The 6,149-nt window shown below is 40.2% G+C and overlaps 1 pseudogene; it reads right to left on the reverse strand.

Moving 5' to 3' along the window:
- LOC102757852 overlaps nt 1-4,541 on the reverse strand; it is a 17,689-nt pseudogene extending 13,148 nt beyond the window's left edge.
- Between the last annotated feature and the right edge of the window lie 1,608 nt (nt 4,542-6,149).

Here is a 6,149-nt window from a genome sequence, read left to right on the forward strand (position 1 = left end):
CCTCATGTTAGTTTCAAGCTGCCTGGCTGCCGGCTGCCATCTTGGCTGGCAGTTAATTTGCATATCTCCCTGATTAGTCAATGGGAAGGGTAGCAATTGTATACTAATTACCATGTTTCTCTTTTATTAGATAGGGGATATATATATATATATATATATCATAGACTATATATACATAGTCTATGCTGAGATCAAGTTTGCAAGGAGTTTTAAGATATAGATTCAGAGGAGAGGACCCCTCAACACCAGACCCCACATTTCATGCCTCTCCCCACAACATACACACAAACTCTCATCTTCCTTTACCTGGAAAACTCTGGGTCCCTTCTCTTAATGTGAAGTCAATGCTAAGCTGAGGATATTGAAGAAGAGGAGGAAAGAGGAAATTAGGGAAGAAGCTGCACAACCTTGCTCATGTAAGACAGGACCACCTTACTATCTATAACAATTTTCTGCCTTTTGTTGACCTTCCTCCAGACTTGGTGCTGGTGGATTCTATCATTGGTGCACATATTGGGCCCTTCCACACATATTCAGGCCAAGTAGAGCCAGTAAAATACTGGATTGTTTTGTAGTTCCAAACAGGTAGCCCAGTATCGATCACAGTCAGGTCCTGATATTGGCCTAACCAGAGTTCCTCCCAATAGGCCCCAAAGATAACACACCTGATTGTGAGCTTTTGAACATATCAGAGCATGACCCAGTGATCCCACAAGCAATGCACCCAGAGGGAGATCTTGGTAGGCACCAGACCCTGATGGGGAAATTCTGCTTTATTAGGTTAGACCCTTCACAGCAGCTTTACACTGTGGTTGATGTTTAGCCTCATAGTCAGCCAGCATGAGGGTCAATTCCACGCATGGATGGGCCAACAGCAATCAAGACTCAACTACAATAAGACGACTCACTTACTCCACACATGGAACATTCCTGGGAACCTAGCTCAAGTGGTCAGGGAGACTGTGCCACTGAACCACACAGGACACCTACTATGTAAGGTCAGCATACCAAGACTGGGAGACATACCAGAACTACCTAATACACAGACACAAATATAGAGAGGCAGCCAAAGTGGGTAGACAAAGAAACACTCTCCAAACAAAAGCACAGGAGAAATCACCGGAAAAAGAAGGAAATGAAATGGATGCAAGCCATTTACCTGATACAAAATTCAAAACAATGGTTATAAGGATGATCACAGAACTTAGTGAGAACTTAAATGGAGAGATAGCAATCATAAAAAAGATATAGAAACCATAAATAAGAAGCACTCAGAAATGAAGGATACAATATCTATAATGAAGAATACACTAGAAGGATCAACAGGAGATTTGGTGAAGCAAATAATCAAATCAGCGATGTAGAAGACAAGGTAGCAGAAAACATCCAATCAAAGCAGCAAAAAGAAGAAATAATTTTTAAAAGTGAGATTAATTTTAGGTATTTATGTAACATTATAAAGCATAAAAACATTCCCATCATAAGGATACCAGAAGGAGAAAAGAGAGAGCAAGAGATTGTTAACCTATTTTTATTTTTATGTTCTTTAAAATATATTTTATTGAGTTTTTACAGAGAGGAAAGAAGAGAGATAGCGAGCCAGAAACATCGATGAGAGAGAAACATCGACCAGCTGCCTCCTGCACACCCCACACTGGGGATGTGCCCGCAACCAAGGTACATGCCCCTGACCGGAATCGAACCTGGGACCCTTCAGTCTGCAGGCCGATGCTCCATCCACTGAGCCAAACTGGTTTCGGCATATTTTTAAAAATAATGACTGAAACCTTTCCTAATCTGGTGAAGAGAAAAGACACACAAGTCCAGGAAGTGCAGAGAGGCCTTAACAAAATGAACCCGAAAAGGGCCACATCAATGTGCATGATCATTTAAATAGAAAAGCATAGAAACAAAAAGTGAATCTTAAAAATAGCAACAGAAAGACAGTTACTTATAAGGAAGCTCCCATAACACTGCCAGTTAATTTCTCAATAGAAATTTTCAAGGCCTGAAGGAATTGGTGTGAAATATGCAAAGTCATGAAAAGTAAGGGCCTAAAAGCAAGATTACTCCACCTAGAAAGCTCATCACTTAAAATTGATGGAGAGATAAAAGGCTTACCAGGCAAGAAAAAGCTTAAGGAGTTCATCACCACCAAACCAGTATTACAAGAAATTTTTAAGGAACTTCTCTAAGAAGAAGTAACAATTGTTTAAAAGCAACATAGGTATAAATTTTTAAAATGTCAATAAGTAAATACTTATCAATAATTAATGTAAATGGATGAAATGCTCGAATCAAAGGGCATAGGGTAGCTGAATAGATGGGAAAACAAGACAGATATATATGCTGTATACAAAACTCTCCCCACAAAATAAAGAAAACACAGACTGAAAGTGAAGAGATGGAAAATATATTTTATGAAAATTAAAATTTAAAAAAGAAGCTGAAGTAGCATACTTATATGAGACAACATACAATTTTTGACTCTGTGGACCGCCTTGGATGCCCGGTGACTCCCAGTATCTTCCAGGTCTTGCTTTTGCTTTTCAATGTGCACTTGAACTTTGGATAGGTAGCACCTGTAATCTTCTGGGGTGCCATCCCCACCTGTCTGGAACATCTCTGCATCGTGGAAGAGGTCGTTTGTGTAGAATTTACTCTGGTTATCCCTCTCCAACTTCTTGACCACAGCCATCAGCTTCTCCAGCTGCTCCCTCTGCTCCTCCCCAGTAGCCTGGTTGTTGAGGCCACAGTACCTCTTCCCACACTCCTGGATCAGGCTCCTCAGGCTGTGGTTGTCCATTTTGGCTACATAGTCCTCCAAGGACCCATCCCCTAAGTCGTCCTTGCGGGTGAAGAGGACCACCACATGTCTCATGGCTTCTGCCCCAAAGACCTCCTTTACTCTCCTCACTGCCACCATGTCCTGGGCAGTGAAGTGTCCCAGCTATGTCACCAGCAGAAGCACATGGGGCCCTGGGGCTGAGAGCAGGTAGCAGTCCCCAATGTCCTTGTACATCTCTTGGTCCTAGGCCTTGGCTTCAAAGATGGAGGGTGTGTCAACCACCTGGATGTTCCTTCCATTCCATGTGCCTGTGGCCACCGGGCACTTCCTGGTCACAGCCTGGGCTGCCAGCCTGGACTCAAACAGAGGTTGAAAGAGGATGCTATTCCCAGTGGCACTTTTTCTGCAACCAGATTTCCCCACCAGGATGACCCTCAGTGATGAAGATGATGCCAACTGGGTATCTTCTACACTGCCTGAAAAGAAAAGAAAAATTGTGTGTCTTATTAAGCTAGTGCTGCTCCCAATTTTTAAGTCATAGACCCTCATGGGATCTCATTAAAGCTGTGGACCTCTCTCCCAGGAAATTGTCATATCTAAATACATACAAAAATTTCCAACAACTTTAGGAGGTTGATTCATAGGAAGTCTACATAGGAAGCCCACATTGGACCCATAGCCAACAGTATGAACTGCTATACTGAGGAGGTTTCTCCAAATCATTCTCAAGACCAAGGGAGATAGTTTTACTGAAAGAAAAGTAGTCCCTGTGTTTCTGCAGGGATGGTTCCTGGCCCATTTCATGTTAAATAAATGTGAGTTTAGAAGGATGCAAAGAATGAGAGGTCACACATGAGAAAATATTAACACCTCTTTTCACTGACAAATAACCAGGAACACTTGTGTAGAAGTGCTCAACATATTCACCTAAACCTTGGGAGAAAAGGAAGTGTCAGCTTTGACCTTCCACCAAGGACCAGCTGAGGTCCCCAGGTCTCTGTTCTTTGGGTGGGGAGTTCTCTGTTTGAAATTGAGACAACAGAAAGGTCATAGTTACTGTCAAAGGCAAAGCCTGAGAGATGACTCAGGATGGGTGGCTGAAGAGGATAGACTTTAAGACCATTAGTAGTACATGTGATGGAAAATTCTCCTACTTGGCTGATTGAATTACAGGAAGTTAACAAAAGGGGTGTTGGAGAGGGCGACATTGAGCTAGGAGCTAAAACCTTCAAGGGACCAAGAAGGGTGAGAACCAGGAAGTTCTAGAATTCTTATGAGCCCAAATGGATTCCAAGTTCATTGCAGTGTCCTAAAATGTATTATTTTATTTCTTCTACTCTGTGTTGGTTCTTCCTTTTCTGCAGTATTCTGGGATGTTTTGTAGTCTGGATGATTAGTAAATCTTTCTGGAAGACATTTCCATTTTCTGCTCAAGGTGGGCAAGGAAAGTAAAATTTATTCACAATTCAGTTCAAAAGCCTGCAACTTCTGACTTGAGGTTTCATTTCCACATTTCCCACACATCATGTGCAAGGAGAGCATTGTACTGAGGGGATTGGGTGGAGGTGGGGGTGAAGGTGGTGGGGAAGGTAAAGAAGAAATGAGAACTGACTTTTTCTTCTTCAGTTTAAAATCACTGGGTTTCTGTCACTGTGTTTGAGGTGAGGAAACGGTGCCTCTTAAGAACTTGGAGCCTTTCTTACCTTCAGCCTTAGTTCCATATCTGCTCTTCTGAAGTCCTTCCATCCTCTTCTGGGATAAAAACAGGAAAATAATAAAATGTGAGTGTCCACATGGAGGTGGTAAGGCCTGAGGTCACGTCTAGTTCAGACTCCTAAGAATAATTCTCCATCAAGGAACCATTTCTATTGCTAATTTCCTAACTCACATTATGCCCTCAAAAGTCTATACATAACTTTAAGTGAACCTGGTGATGCTTACACAATGCACTGTGAACACAATGCTTGGTCCCTTTTTTTTCTGTCTCAGCTTACAGGAAAGCAGGAAATATTTTAAAGCCAATTAATTGCTTATGTCCCTCAACTAGAAAAGGCATGAAATGTAAATAGCATGATTTTATAGAATGAGGAAGGGAACATTATCTTATTTTATGTTTTGGATTCATAGCAGGCAAACTTTCTGGAAAAAGTACTTCCTCTCATGTCAGTCCTTGTAGAACTCTTGTCCCAGATCCAACCTTCTCCTTGGAAGGCGCACTGTACTTTTCCTCTTGGCCACTAGATACCCATGTGACACAAAGCGTGTTGGGCACTGGAAATTCTCATTACTTCAAACAAGCCAATGTCATTTACAGCATGGTATTTTTTTCTCTGTTCTAGCAAGTTTGTGATTACCCCCTGAGCAGTTGGTGGAGAGAAGCGGGTGCCATGGCCAAAGAGAAAGCATCTACATTGAGGGCAAATTCATGAAAAACTCACCTCCTGCTCAGAGTTTAATAAAATGTTTTTCCTGGCTGCTCTGAGGTCCTTGTCTCCCAGTGATCACTATTTTGTATGTCAGAAGATTTAAAGAGAAATTGGCAAAATCATTGGCATGAAATGGCATAAATGTTTCATTCAAATGAGGCATAATATTGTGTCACTCATTTTAGTGTTAGAAAAGGGAAGTATGTGACATACCTAAGATGAGTTTATATTTGGTTATTCAGGTTTAAATATTATGCAGTGATTAAACAAGTTTTTAACTGAAGATATACATGAACTTATGAAACAAAAACCTACATTTGCAATGAACAAATGTAAGTTTTTTGGCATTTTTACTTCAGGTATTCTGTTTGATTGAAAAGTTAACACATTACATATGAATTTCATTTATGTATTTTGACTCCCCAGGGTTCATTTCCTTCCCACTGTCATTCAGAGGCAACCAATATTCTCAGGTTTTTATGTATCATCTCATGTGTGGATTTACACGTCTACATACACATGTATCTATAGATAATGTCTAATAGTGTTTTTGCATTTTAAACTTTTACATAAATGACATTATTTGTGTAAAATTTTTATCCAATTATTTATTAATAAACTTTTAAGCTGTTCAAAAATATATGTTTCCTGCAAAATAATCCCTACATACTGCATATCTCTGTGCGATAATTGATGGGTGGCTTTCACCTAACTAGATATTGTCAATATGACTCAAGACCACTATGCTAATTCTCCCTGACACAAGCCATGTGTGAGAAGACTCCAAATCTGCACCTTTACTTGGTGATATTACACTCTTAATTTTTTTTATCACATTAAGGACAAATATAATGATGTCTTCATCAATTTACACATCCGTTTCAGTGATTACCTTTGGATTTATTTTTTAAAATTTTTTTATTGCTTAAAGTATT

This window comes from Myotis davidii, unplaced genomic scaffold (genome assembly GCF_000327345.1).
Source record: "Myotis davidii unplaced genomic scaffold, ASM32734v1 scaffold5472, whole genome shotgun sequence".
Lineage (NCBI taxonomy): Eukaryota > Metazoa > Chordata > Mammalia > Chiroptera > Vespertilionidae > Myotis > Myotis davidii.